Here is a 15,498-nt window from a genome sequence, read left to right on the forward strand (position 1 = left end):
TTTTTGTGTCTCTGCCAAGGTTTCTGGAAGACAGAGACAGAGGTGACTATATAAGGCAGAGTGAGTGAACATGTAAAATGCAGCTCTACAGTCAGACTGCCTGGGTTCTAAACCTGGCTCCCATATTTGCTGGGTACATGACCTTGGGTGAGTTTCTTAGTATCTCTGTATGGACTATCCTGTGTTCTTAAAAAAACTCATATGTTGAAGCCCTAACCCTCGATGTGACTATATTTGGAGGCAGGGTTTTCAAAGAGGCAATTAAGATTAAATGAGGTCATAAGAATGGAGCTCTACTGTGAGGGAACTGTTGTCCTTATAAGAGGAAGGGACTCCAGAGCTCTCTGCACACTCACCCTTTGAGGAAAGGCCACGCGAGGACAGAGAGAGAAGATGGACATCTGCAAGACCATCTGGAAGAGAGATTTCACCAGAAACCCACCCTGCCTTGATCTAGGACTTCCAGCCTCCAGAACTGTGAGAAATTAATTTCTGTTGTTTAAACCACCCGGCCTGTGGTATTTTCTTATAGTGGCCTTAGCAGACTAACACAATCACTAAAACGGAGTTTTTAATCCTCTGGATACAAAAATAACACATACCTGATAAGAAGTATCTGGATGAAAAAGAGTCATTTCAATTACTTAGGATAGTGCCTGACACATAGAAAGGTCTCAGTAAATATTAGCTATTATTATTTTTAATGAGCAGGTGCTTAATCTAGCAGAAGTCAAACAGAAGTCTTTTAACTGAAATACATTTTTCCTTAAGACAAATAATGCTTATAAACATAAAGTATAAATAAAAATCCCTATCTGAAAATACTACTGTAACAACAATGTAGACACACTTATTCTCTCATAAAAAATGTTTGCCATTATCTAGACATCGAGCTGTGCAGAGTGAACAAAGCCAAAATTATAGATTAAAATGGAAAAAGTGGTAAAAAAAAATCCAGCTGTGGCTTTATAAAACATTTTAATCACTTCTGTGTTCATTTTAAGACCAAGTGTAGGGAATCACATAGACACAAAGTTTTGCTAAAGGGTTTAAGTCATTTCTTCATAGTTATTATTAAGGTATTTTATGACTCTCATTAGTTTTCTAGGGCTAAAAAGATCAGAACTTTACTTACATTTCTTTTTTATATTTCCTTTGATGCATACTGACCCAAATATTATACTAAATTACCTGCTTCCCAAAGAAAGCCACAGACTATGTCTGGGTCCATTCTTCTCCCGATGTTCAGGACTCTCCTTATGTTTTGCTAAATATTTCATTATAGAACAGGTGATATCTGTTGTTCTTAAGAAGAAAACATGTTATTTCCTCTTTAAAAAAATGAGATTGATATTGAATTCTGCTTAGAGTTCTATTTTTTCTAGATATACAGAGAGTTCTAATATATTCTGATTATTTTTCTGGACAAATTGGACTTAGTTGTTTCTTAAAAAAGTAGAATTCCTTCTTTTATAAAGTGAGACTGATATTTTTCAACAGGTCTAATCTTTTTTTTTTTAATTAAAAGCACAGTTTTTAGTACATACTTGCATACTTGGAGTCTACCTTCAACTGGGGATGTGGGCAGGCAGAGCGCCTGGAAGCTGGAGGTGACATTTGTCTTGGGTAGTTCCAGCTAAGTTATTTCTACTCTCCTTATGTTAAAAGAGAGAAACATGAATAAAATCGGGCAGGGGGGCTTTTCATTTCTGGATTATTGTTTCTGGCGAGATTTGTTAAATTCCATTTGAAGAAAGTTCAAAAGATGCTTTATGTATCCAAAATAGAGCCTTTGATTTGCATTCATCTTCCTACCCAATCTATTTCATTTTTCCCATCCCAGAAAATAGCATCCTTAGTTTCTCAAGCTGGAAATCTGGTAGGTGATCCTTTGTACTTTCAGTTCCCTGAAAAGTCACATTCAGTTCTTTATCAGCTCTTACCAGTTTTACCTTCAAACCCTATTTTGTACCTACCTGTCCCTCTCTATCTTCACCACCAGTCCCTTCCTTCAAGCCAACTACTTTGTTCACCTGAACCCCTCAGTCCGCATAATAATCAGTCATTCTGCTTCCAGTCACTTTTCCACCCAGCTGCATTAGTGCTTTTTAAAAACATAAATCAAAACATCATGCTCTGGATTAACCTTCTAAAATCCTGATGCACTTAGAGCACAATCTGAATTCTTTCCCAGGACAAAAAAGTTCTCCAATAGTTGATCCCTGCCTGCCTCCTGGCATTTACTTCTTCCCACATGACTCCTTGGCCACCATGTCCAAGACACACTGGCCTTTAGATCCTCCAACTGCCAAGTTCCTTCCAACACGCTGCAGTTTCAAAACACTGCCCCATGTCTTTCGACACTCCTGTCATGAAGAAGTGAGGTCCACGTCTCCCTTGTTTGAATCTGGGTGGCTTTGTGACTGCTCTGACCAAGAGAGTACATAAGAAGTAATGCTATGTGATGTATCAGTTTGCTAAGACAATGGTAACAAAGACCATAGACTGGGTGGCTTAACCAACAGAAATTTATTTCATTGCCGTTCTGGAGGCAGGAAGTCTGAGATCAAGGTGCTGGCAGGGTTGGCTTCTTCTGAGGCCTCTCTCCTTGGCTTGTCGACAGACATCGTCTCACTGTGTCCTCACATGGTTGTCCCTTGGTCTGTGTTGTCTGTGTCCTAATTTCCCCTCATAAGGACACCATTCATAGTGGAAGGGCCACTCATATGATCTCATTTTACCTTAATTACTTCTTGAAAAGCTTATGTCCAAATATAGTTTCATCTGAGATGCTGGAGCACAGAATTCAATATATGAATTTGGAGGGCCACAAGTCAGCCCATAACACTTCCGAGGCCAGGTTATAGAAGGCTAGGCATCATCTGTTGTTTACTCTGAGCCCCTAAGCCACTATGCAAGAAATATGACTCCCCTGGGGCACCATATGTGGAAGTCCAAGCCACCGGACAGGCCACATGTAGATACTTGGGGTCACGGCCCAGCTCCGCCTAGTCTTCAAGTTGTGCCAGTACAGGAGCCAGACGTGGGAGCAAAGTCCTAATAATTCTAGCTGATTTCAGTCCCAGCCATCCAAGTCACCCAGATATTTTAGTCGTCTCCGAAGAGGCCCATACTTTGTGGAGCAGGGACAAGCTATCCTGGCTGCAGCCTATCCAAATTCCTGACCCACAGGACCTATGAGCACAGTAAACTGTTTATGCCACTAAATTCAGGGTGGTTTGTTACACAGCAACAGGTAACAGTAATACCATCTTGGGGCTTCACATCCGTTCTCCTCTCTCCCTGGAATGCTCTTCCCTCTGCTCTTGGCCATCATCCTCTCTCTCCCCTTAAACATCACCTCCTTAGAGAGTTCTCTTCTGATGGCCAGTGTAAAGTGTGTCCCCCCACTTTCATTTGTCTTAGAGTTCCTTATTCTTCTCCTTCAGAGCATCCATAGACACTTAAGTGGCATATAATCATTTATTTCTATCTTTCAGTTTCTGCCTTCTCCATACTACTTGCTTTTTAAGAACAGGAACAGGAACCACTTTCCATTTGTTTGCCTAGATCAGATATGCTGTATGTGCTTATAATCAGAGGCCGTGCAATACTTGTTGAATAGATAAATGACTATCGGTTCAGCATTACACTGTTCTTGTTGGAAAAAATCATTGAAACCAAACTGATGGGATTTAGGAAGAGGCCTGGTTAAATTTAAGCAGTGCACTTTGACTGTGTACCTGTTCTTGCTGGCTCTAATCTAGGAGCTGACAATGGAACGACGACCAAGGAAACCCAAATGCCAAATAAATCCACCAGTGGACAGCACTGTGGCAACTCATAAACAGTCTGCTCTTTGGCACAGTCTCCCCAGGGCTTTGGCAACTTCACGTGGGCGTCAAAGTGATGAAAGTCGTGGTTCAAAATGCCCATGACAGTCTGCCGTGGGTGGGTGAGGCTGTTTCCAAGTTCTTCCATAAATTCTACGCTGAGCCTTTAGAAGTCTATGCCCACTAAAGATGAACGATTTAAGCAAATTTGTAGGTAGATCTGTTAGAAATCACAGAGGTCAACCCAAGGAGAGGGCTGGTGTCTTAGGGCCCAAGGTCAGCATTCTGATCTACAGTGAACAGCACCATTAAAACCATCACAAGGAGGAGGCAGTAGCTTGGCCTTGACAAGCCCGGCCTCAAGATTCCCCAAACTCACTTCTTTTTGTAATAGTACCTCTTCGTTGTTTTTGCCCAAAAGTTTTGCAGTTGTTTCTAGCTCTGCTTCTCAGTCCCCATGACGTATATATTGCCTCAACCTATGATCTGTATACGCACCCCTGCCAAACTCTGAAACGATGCTGCGTAGGCTGTTGTGAGTAGGCAGGTGTGGATGGATATGTGGATAAAGAGGAAACAGAAATAAGAAAAATGTGACTAATGTGGCAAAGAAGGTTAAGGAACTAGCTGATTGTTCTCAGACATCTTGGTTTACATCCAAAGTATGTCAAATTAGGAATAAATCATGGACTACGTTGCTTTCCAAGTCTGCTGATCTTGTACGAGCTGTGTCAGAAGGGGAGTTCTGTGATTAGGGATACGGTCATCCCAGGCAATCAAAAATTTTTTAGAATCCTGTAGAGAAATTTGGCCCACGCGAAGTCCTAGAGAAGAGGAGTGGGTTGGGAAGCTCCTTAGGAGACCTGGCATAGACACGGCCCTGGAGGCAAGATGGATGTGTAATTGGACTTTTTAAAAGGCACCTGCATGGTTAGGTAAGGAGAAAAAGTTGAAAAACTAACGCTGTTAAACTGTCAAGGCGGGAGCTCCTTTCAGGAGAAGGTCTCGTCTAAAGTTCTGTCAATGTCAGACCTGATGATGTGGACGTCTTCTAATGAGGGGAGACCCTCAGGTATGCTGACCCAGCCTTTTGAGTCCTGCTCCTCAAAGCTTCACTAGGCGGGCTCTGCCCTTCTCCTGCCTTGTCACATTGGCTGTATGAGCCTGTGCTGTGATCTCTTTGACCTAGCTTTCTGAGCCGAAGGTCTTCTCAGTGTTCCTTCTGCTGGTATTCTGGTTTTGGTTTATGCCCTTAATCTTTTATTTGAAGTCCTAATAATTTGAAGTCCTTCATAATTCTGAATAATACAGCTCTTCCCAGTTCCATTTCTTATTCTTCTTATGCCACTTGTAGAGGTTTGCTCACTGTCATTGATTATATATATCATGGCATATTTGACATAAAGCCTCCAGATTAAATGGAAAATTATATATATCATGGCATATTTGACATAAAGCCTCCAGATTAAATGGAAAAAACCTGAGGCAAATCACAAATATTTGCTATGTGCAAAATAGACTTTCAAGCAATTGACTACATTTCCTCCTTTTCAAAACGCAGCTCTGTGCTCTTATATCATCTCTCGTCCTGTTTAATGTGCACAAATCCTTCAAATACCTTACAGGATTTGTTTCTTTCCTTTCCTTTCCTTCCTTCCTTCCTTCCTTCCTTCCTTCCTTCCTTCCTTTCTTCTTCTTCCTTCTTTCTTTTTCTTTCTTTCTTTCTTTCTTTCTTTTCTTTTCTTTCTTTCTTTTTCTTTCTTTCTTTCTTCTTTCTTCCTTTCTTTCTTTCTTTCTTTCTTTCCTTCTTTCTTCTTCTTTTCTTCTTCTTCTTCCTTCCTTCCTTCTTTCTTTCTTTTCTTTTCTTTCTTTCTTTTTCTTTCTTTCTTTCTTCTTTCTTTCTTTCTTTCCTTCTTTCTTCTTCTTTTCTTCTTCTTCTTCCTTCCTTCCTTCTTTCTTTTTAAGAACTTGAGAACAAGTGAATTTATTGAAGTAAGTTGTGTTGTATGTTCTAAAAATTCTTCCTAATTCCCTGTATCAACATGGCCTATAAAGAAATTATTTGAAGGAGAAATTCCCTTAAAGATGATTTTTCTATTGACTGAAAAATTACTATGAGATTTTTTTTACTATGAGTGGTCCAGTGATAAGTGTATTTAAAGAAATCAAGATAAACAGAAGGCCATTTTGTTAACTGGGGATAGCTTAGAAAGAAAGAATGGAAAGGTACAAAGATTTAGAGAGAATATTTGACTTAAAACAGGAGTTGAATAAATATCTAGATATTTTATTTCTGTATAAATCAAGAGGGAAACCACTTATTAAATCTTCAGGTGACTCTCCAAGGTGGGAGAGATTATTAATCCATCAGATCACAGAACCAAGAATCAGAAAGACCTTGAAAGGCAAAAAGTTCAAAGAATATGAAATTAATGGAAAGAAATGTGAAGTCTTTGCACTTAAACCTGAAAAAAATTTCTGTGGAAATTGTTATTTCATGAGAAAAAAATTTCTGTATGGTTAGTTGTCTTCTAGCTACACTTAAGCAAGAAGGGTATATAACATCTAAGAAAACTCTCCCAACTTTGGGCTGCATTATAGAAGCAGATTATACAGGACGATCGAAGGAAGTTATTGTACCCATGGACCTCAGATCACATCTTGATATTCATACTTTGTTCTAAAAGGGGCATTAAGTAATGAGCTATCTCCGGAAGATGAGTGACCAGGATCTGGAAGTTTTCAGAACATAAAATCAGGGGTAGTGGAAGGATTTGCAGTTATACATCAGGAAGCAAGAAGATTTCAAAGACAATCAGAATGTTGTTTGTAAATTTAGATGAAATGTCAAATAAAAGGAGACAGTTTGGGTAGTTGTAAAGGGTAGTTCTAGAAGAATGCATGGAAGTTACTGAGAAGCAGAACTCAGCTTGGGGATATTCAGTTTAATAAAAGCTTAACTACCTATTACGTTCTGAGCATCAGGAATACAAAGATCAGTAGGGCTCAATCTCTGTTCTCAACTTTGTATTTTAGGAGGGGAGTAAAGTTCTGAGCATCCCATTTCAATGTGTGTGGGGTTGTTTTCTCCCCATCAGTAAGCAATGCTCCAGCACCAGCTGGAGGTCTTACAATTTAATTCAAATCTGACACTATTTTGGAATTACGTAAAACTTCTGGGCATGGGAGACTCCATTTTGAGAAAAGCTCCATTTTCCTTTCTAAAACAAAGGGCTAATGAACTCTTTGTGAACTGGGCAAAAAGACCTTTGAACTGGGCCAGAAGCAGCAAATATTCTACAATTGTTTAGCAATTGTTTATAAAGTCAACAGGACAATGGGCATCCTGATCAGAAGACTGTGGGTTGTGAACTTTTTAAAGACATAATAGCTACACTAATTAAGGTACACCAGGAGTAGTTTCAATTGTTAACACCAACAGTGTAGTTGATCAATGTGTAACCAAAAGCAGCTCTGCCTGTTAGTACCAACTGAGAATTTTTTCCCTCTTTTATCTAAGTCATGAATTGCTCCCCTTCCTTTTTTCTCATAAAAACCCCTGCTTTCACCCTGTAGGCAGGACACTTTTTTGGTTACTGCTGGAATATGTGCTCCTGAATCACAGTTCTGAGACCCCAGATAAATGCCTTTGTTCTTTTTCCGTTTTGCTTCCTTTATAGGTTGACACTACCTACCCAGAGATAGCATCACATCCCACAGGTTATGGGGTCAGTCCCACGAGACTGCCCCCCTCCCCAATTTGGGATGCCAGTTGCAAGTCCAGGCCACCACCTGTGCTTCTGACCTACCACCTATAGGTTGAAGGTTCAATGACCTTTTTCAGGTTTGATTAATTTGCTAGAGTGGCTTACATAACTCAGAGAAACATTTTACTTACTAGATCACTGGTTTATTATAAAAGAATGTCACTCAGGATGGCCAGAATGAAGAGATACATAGGGCAAGGTATGGTGAAGAGGTGCGGAGATTCCTCTTGGAGAGGGCCACTCTCCTCAAATTTCCATGTGTTCGCCCAACCTGGAAGCTCTCTGAATCCCTTCCTTTTGGGTTTTTATGGAGGCTTCCTTACATAGGCATGATTCATTAAATCACTGGCCATTGGTGATTGATTCAACTTCTAGTTCCTCCCTACTCCCTAGAGGTCAGGGGTGTGGGACTGAAATTTCCAATCCTCTAATCACAGGGTTGACTCCCCTGGCAACTAGCCCCTATCCTTAGATGCTACACAAAAGTCACCTCATTTCCATAAACCCAGTTGTGCTGCAAAGCGGCTTGTTATGAACAACAAGACACCCATTACACCTGTATGGTTCTGAAATGACTTTAGGAACTGAAGATGAGAGATCAAACATTATAACAAAAGATGCTCCCATTTGCTCTTTTTGTTCAGGAAATTCCAAGGGTTTGGTGTGCTGTGAGTCAAGAACCAAACAGACCAAATATGTATGAGAAACATATTTTGATTAGCTGAATGACTAAATATATACTCCTATAACTCACAATATCACAGAGAGGCAATGAGATAAAGTAACTGTTCAATGTGATTGGTGGCCGAGAGGAAGAAATGCCCAAGCTAAGGAAAGCTTTATGAACACAGCTGTGTTTGAGCTAAACCTTGGAAAGTGAATATGTGCTTGTAGAAGAATGGAATACGGAATAGAGGGAGTGAACACCAGTTAGAAAGGTGACAGTAAAAAGCTAGAGGGAGATGCCAGGAGTGGTGGGAGATTTGGACAGGGCAGAACGAATAGGACCTAGTGTTGGTGGGGATGGGTAAGGGAGTTGAAGGAGAAATGCACCCATGATGATTCTATGGATTTGTATTTGGATGCTTGGGTGGCTGATGATACCATTAATGAAGAGAGGCAATATGGTGAGCAAGGCATGTTCAGGGACAAGAAGAGAAAATAGGGAATTCAACGAGCTTGTGGTAGCTCAGAGGCATCTTGATAAAAATATAGAATCAAGAGATGGAAATCAGAAAAATGGTCAAGGTCAGAGGTATAAATCTAGGAGCCCTCAGTTTTTAAGTGGTACTTAGTCTTGATAGTGGGTGGTATTATCTGGGGTGTGGTGGAGAAGATTTTACTAGGGGAAAAAGCCAAGAATAAAATCTTGAGGAAGTCAGTTGTTTGAGGTCAGGTGGGAAAGGAGTTCGTGGCAAGCAAGAAGCTGAGCTTAAATATAAGTATGGTATTCTTCAGGAAAAAATCCATGATATTGCATGTCTGAACTTGGAGATGTCAGTTTTTATTGATCTAAAAGATCATAAATCTCCTAGGTACTACAAATACAAAAAAAGCTGATGGTTGAGACTGATTTTTGTAAGAGGTTTTAGAGTTAGGATCCCATTATGGTATCCTTGTTTCTTACTTTCCCATGTCACCATTCCCCACACATTTTACTACATATTTCAGAGCCAATCTGTCTCTGGAATGTCTTGGCCTTCCAGGGCCAAGTCAAGAGCAATGTGTTGGAATTAGTCAAAACGGGATGCCCTCTCCAGACCATGAAATTACTGGTATCCTAATCAGTATCTGTAAAATACACAACATACAACTTTCAGGCAAATAATAAGGACAGTGCTTCTTGAATCATTATGTAGTGAATTATCCTTTGAAAGACACTGCCAGTCTAATCTGTGGTTAATAATCTAGTGACCAACACAAAGGAGTTGTTCTACTGTCTGCTTAAACTGAACATCTCCATTCTCATATGTAGCAGAAAGAAAGCAGTTTGGATTAGGTTTGGGATTCCAAACCCACTTTATCACTTTCTAAAACTTATCTTCTTTATCTGGAAAATGGTAACGATATGGGGCTTATGGGCTTGTTCTTGTAATTAAATAAAAACGATGAAGAAAAAAAGCCTGCAATAGTGCATGACGATTAATGGGCTCACCCCCAAATGGTAATCACTATTTCTAATTTTATTTTGGAAAACATATTTTCATCTTCGCTCATTGTGTGCAAAAATCTTTATCTAACCTTTAGCGATATACCTATTACCTCAGACTACAAGGGATAAAAGACTTTAAAGAAAAAAAACACTGTGGTTATTCAAAGGATTTTCATGGCACTGATAAATGGGTCTTTTGTCCAATACAGATTTCCTCGATCACTTCAATGCTCATTATAGAAGCACCTCTGTTCTATTCTCTGTTTTACAGTTTTGTTCCTACAACAAAAGAAATCAAAGCACCCAAGTTCGATGCGATGCAGTGCAACCACAATCTAACTTCGCTGAAACAAAGAGGCAGAACCGAGGGGACTGCCTGAATTTGCTCCCTTTGCTCTGCCTGGTTAGTGCTGCTTGTGGGAAATATGTTATCACACATGCCACATGCACTGCAGCATCAAAGGGGCAGAAGCAGGTGAACTGGGGATTTTGTCTCTCATCAGCTTCTTTGGGGATGGACACCCCTGTAACACCATCCTCAGAGACCTTATCTGCCTGCAACTCACAGACTCACTACACAATACAATGGGAGCCAGCAAACCTTCGAAGACACGTAGGCTTCAAAAATTAACAAACTCTCAGGAAACAGGGTCTAATTTCTTAAGAAGAAAAACTTCTTAAAACAACAGGTTGAAGTTCACACTGGATACAGGATGGTGAATTAGTTAGCAATGATTGCTTCCATGGGCAATGTGTTATTGCCCCAGGAGCAGACACTACAAGGCATTGTATAGGCATAGCTCATTTTATTGCACTTCAGTTTATTGCATTTTGCAGATCTGCTTTTTTTTTTTACACACTGAAGCTTTGTGGCAACCCTGCATCAACCAAGTATATCGTCACCATTTTTCCAACAGCATTTGCTCATGTCGTGTCTCCGTGTCACATTTTGATAATTCTCACACTATTTCAAGCTTCTTCATTATTACTGTATTTGTTATGGTGATCTGTGATCAGTGATCCTGGGTGTTACCGTAGTAATTGTTTGGGGCACCATCAACCATGCCCACATGACAGCAAACTTCATCTATAAATGGTATACGTGTTCTGACTGTTCCACCAACCAGCCATTCCCCTTTCTCTCTCCTCCCTTTTGGGCCTCCCTATTCCCTGAGACACCACAATATTGAAATTAGACCAGTCAATACCGTACTATGGCCTCTAAGTGTCCAAGTGAAAGGAAGAGTCACATGCCTCTTGCTTTTAATCAAAAGCTAGAAATGATTAAGCTCAGTGAGGAAGACGTGTTGAAAGCCGAGACAGGCTGAAAGCGAGGTGTCCGGTGCCAGACAGTCAGCCAAGTTGCAAATGCAAAAGAGACGTTCTTGAAGGAAATGAAAAGGGCTTCTCCACTGAACACATGAATGATAAGAAAGGGAAAGAGCCTTATTGCTGAAATGGAGGTTTCCTTGGTTTGGATAGAATATCAAACCAACCACAATATTCCCTTAACCAAAGCCTAATCCAGGGCAAGGTCCTAGCTCTCCTCATTTCTACGAAGGCTGAGAGAGGTAGGGAAGCTGAGGAAGAAAAGTCTGAAGCTAGCAGGGTTTGGGTCATCAAGTTTAAGGAAAGAAGCCATTTCCATAATATAAAAACAGAAGGTGAAGTATGAAGTGCTGAGGCATAAGCTGCAACACATTATCCAGAAGGCCCCGCTGAGACAATGAATGAAGGTGTTACATCAACAACTGATTTTCAACTTAGTCAAAGCAGCCTTCTACTGGAAGATGTCATCTCAGACTTCCATAGCTAGAGAGGAGAAGTCAATGCCTGGCTTGAAAGCTTCCGAGGGCAGGCTGACTCTCTTGTTAGGGGCGAATGCAGCTGCTGACTTGAAGTTGAAGCCAATGTTTATTTACCATTCTGAAAATCCTAAGGCCCTTATGAATTATGCCAGATCTACTCAGCCTGTGCTCTATAAATGGAGCAACAAAGCCTGGATGACAGCACGTTTGTTTACAGCATCGTTTCCTGAATATTGTAAGCCCACTGTTGAGACACCTACTGCTCAGAAAAGATTCCTTTCAAAATATTACTGCTCGGTGACAATACACCTGGTCACCCAAGAGCTCTGATGGACATGGACAATGAGATCAAGGTTGTTTTCATGCCTGCTAACACAACATCCTTTCTACAGTCTATTGATCAGGGAGTAGTTTTGACTTTCAAGTCTTATTATTAAAAAAAATATATTTGCAAAGCTATGCCCACTGTAAATAATGATTCCTCAGATGCATCTGGGCAAAGTCAGTTGAAAACCTTCTGAAAAGGATTCACCCTCCCAGATGCTATTAAGAACATTCAGGATATATGGGAAGAGGTCAAAACACTAGCATCCACTGGGTTTGGAAGAAGTTGGTTCTAACCGTCCTGGCTGACTTTGAGGGGTTCAAGACTTCAGCGGAAGAAGTGACTGCAGATGGGGAGGAAACAGCAAGAAAACTAAAATTAGAAGTGGAGCCTGAAGATGTGACTGAATTGCTGTGATCTCATGATAAAACTTTCACGGATGAAGGGTTGCTTCTTATGGATGTGCAAAGAAAGTGGTTTCTTGAGATGGAATCTATTCCTGGTAAAGATGCTGTGAAGATTGTTGAAATGACAACAAAGGATTTAGAATATTACATAAACTTAGTTGATAAAGCAGTGCCAGGGTTGGAGAGGACTGATTCCAATTTTAAAAGAAGTTCTATTGTGGGTAAAATGCTATCAAACAGTGTCACATGCTACAGAGAAATTGTTTATGAAAGGAAGAGTCAATCAACGTGGCAAACTTCTCTGTCGTCTTATTTTAAGAAACTGCCACAACCATCCCAACCTTCAGCAACCACCTCCCTGATCAGTGAGTAGCCTTCAACAATCTTGCTGAAAGTTCAGATGATGGTTAGCGTTTTTTTTTTAACCAATAAAGTATTGCTTAGTTAAGGTATATACATTTTTTTAGACATAATGTCATTGCACACTCAACAGACCACAGTATACTGTAAACATAACTTTTTCTCCCCCAGATTTTTTGTTTTAAGTCAACTCTACACCCAGCGTGGGGCTCGAACTCACAACCCTGAGATCAAGAGTTGCACACTCCACTGACTGAGCCAGTCAGGCACCCCTAAACATAATTTTTATAGGCACTAGAAAACTAAAAAAAATAATTTGACTCATTTTAAGATGATACCTGCTTTACTGCAGTGGTCTGGAACCGAGCCTGCAGGATCTCTGAGCTATGTCTTTATCAGTGATAAAAACAAAATAACAACAATAATAAGCATAACCACAACCACAATCATAATAATGTGCTTTCCTTTACGCAACAAGTAATCATCGAATGCCATCTCAGGTTCCAGATTTGATTGCCATACTAGGAGGCACGGGGGAGAGAAGGAGGGCCACGGCCCCTGTGTAAATAAAAGTAATAGACACGAACAAACATTCACAATATTTGCCCCCCAAATTTTACACACACACATTCAGAAGAGGGAGAAATACGCATTGACCCCAATGATCAGAAAAGCCTTCCTATGGCAAATGGCAATGCAATGTGGTGAGGAGCTACTGTGGAAATAGAGTATGGAATGAGCTAAGGTATGCAGGGCACAAGAGAGGAGGAAGGGAGTGTCTGAGGGAGGAAAGGGCAAGAAGTTCCAAGTGTCTGTCACCTGAAGTGGGGTCACGTTAGGCAAGGCCAGAGGAATATGGTGAGAGCAGGTTACAAAGGGACGGACGTGAACGCTAGGTTGAAGAACTATGATTTTTTTCCTCTGCAGTTTAGCTGATGAAAAGCCATCTGCTCTCAAGTAGGGAAATGACATATGATCAAAGATGCAGTGTAAGATTAACCTAGCAGTAATGAATCTGCCTCAGGAATGAGGCAGGAACTGCACATATGCATAAAGAAACAAAAAGATATATAATATATTATATATCGGCACTGTACAGAATAGATTAGAATGTGAAAGGGGAAAAATACACAAGCAGGGAGAAAAGACAGGAAGCAGGGGAGAAGATGTAGCTCTTGACCCTAGAATTATTTGGATATGTACACTTCGAGTTGCTTTTGTAACAGCTGTGGCCATTTTCCCCTAATCCATCCATATCTTCTCCCTAAAGTCCTCTTTTGCCGAATGGTACAAATGTGTACGCTGGTGTTGTCAGTCCACAGAAAAGAACCATGCACACTGGCTCATCCTGGGCTCGTTTGTGCTCAGTTCTTCACCGTAGGGCCCTGACGGCACGAAAGGCCTGACCAGCTGGAGAGCATGACTGCAATCTGCAGTAGAAAAAGGAGGGACAAGTCAGGAGTAGATTTTAGTAACTGGGTCCTGGTTAACTTAGGAAGAGAGGGTCCTAGAACTGCAGATGTCTTTGAGAAAATTTGTCTGTTGGAAAAAAATGAGTTAAGAGCTTGAGGTAATGTATTATTTTTCAACTTTCTGGCTACAGGTACTCTGCTACTCTATTTTTTCCCCCTATTTTCTCTATTAATCAACATGCCACATAGGTATCCGATTGCTCTTGAACTTTGCTTGTTTGCCTGCACACCTTTTCAGATTATCAAAGTGTGATGAGGGGTTCTAGTCATCCTGAAATGAATCAGCTAATTAAATTAATTTTATCTTGGGTATATTGCTTGAGTCCAATTAAGTTACTAAGCCAATCACATCAGAATAAATCAACCATACTGTTACATAATTCTTTTTAATAAACAGAGTTATAATTATATGAAGGCAATTCTGAGGATACCATATGCTACAAAGCAGGGAACCTAATTTATTTCCTTGATTCAGAGAGACAAACTCACTCATGTGTAATGACTTTTATCATCCAAAATTTTAATTCTTATTGCATTATAAAGTTTAGAGTCCTTTGCTTGCTTTATAGATCACAGTAAGACTGAGTTCACAATGGGGCTCGTGGGGAGCCTTTGCTACAAAGAGAGGCTTTGCTACAGATCTGAAATGGTGAGCATGAAGCCATGTTGCAAATTCGCTAAGGCGGTGTCGGAAGCAAGTACTGGCTCCTCCTGTACTTCTCAACAGCCAGTGTAAGGAGAGACGCGAGTGCGAGTTGGGTGGGGAAAAATACATCTTGAAATAGATCCTCAGAGAGAAGAGCCATGTTGGGACAATCCCCTTGCTTCCCACTTCTCCCTCCACATTTTCCTGGCAAGTCATAGGCGTCATATCAACTCCTGGTGAAAATGACTTCTTTTAAAATATAACAAAACAGAAATCCACTTCACAGATCTGAGAACAGGAACGAAAACACCTTTGTTTGACAACTTGGCCTGATTCTCCGCGAATGCCGTTGACGGTTCGGCTTTGTTGTGGATGGGAATGAGTGAAGCTTGCAAGGGGAATCGGTCCATGGTAGCATGGTGTTCAGAGACAGCTACTGTCTCCAGCCAAGATGGTGTTGGCAGAGCTGCAGACGCCATTGGCCCAAGGGATGGATGGCCTGCCCAGCCGTGCACACACTCATTCGTGCAGCTACTCAGACAGGGATGAGTGCTGGGGAGCTCAGAAATAATGAAGAAATGTTAGGTCAGGGTCCCTGAGAGTTACCTTTTCTTACCTTCTCTTTGAAGTGATTTTTGAGAATGTTAGAAAACTAGGAAATCATCCCCCACTTTTTCGGTTCATGCTTCTCATTATTGAAGTTCTTGAAATTGTATGATCCAAATCCC

At 40.7% G+C, this 15,498-nt stretch overlaps 1 long non-coding RNA gene across 1 annotated transcript in view; it reads left to right on the plus strand.

Moving 5' to 3' along the window:
- Positions 1–297: 297 nt before the first annotated feature.
- The window catches only part of LOC109488447, a 33,828-nt gene continuing 18,627 nt past the window's right edge, over positions 298–15,498 (plus strand). Inside the window, exon 1 of the long non-coding RNA XR_002141424.1 lies at positions 298–477. This is a non-coding gene — a long non-coding RNA (uncharacterized LOC109488447). The remainder of the gene's footprint in view (positions 478–15,498) is intronic.

This window comes from Ailuropoda melanoleuca, chromosome 2, assembly GCF_002007445.2.
Source record: "Ailuropoda melanoleuca isolate Jingjing chromosome 2, ASM200744v2, whole genome shotgun sequence".
Classification (NCBI taxonomy): Eukaryota; Metazoa; Chordata; class Mammalia; order Carnivora; family Ursidae; genus Ailuropoda; species Ailuropoda melanoleuca.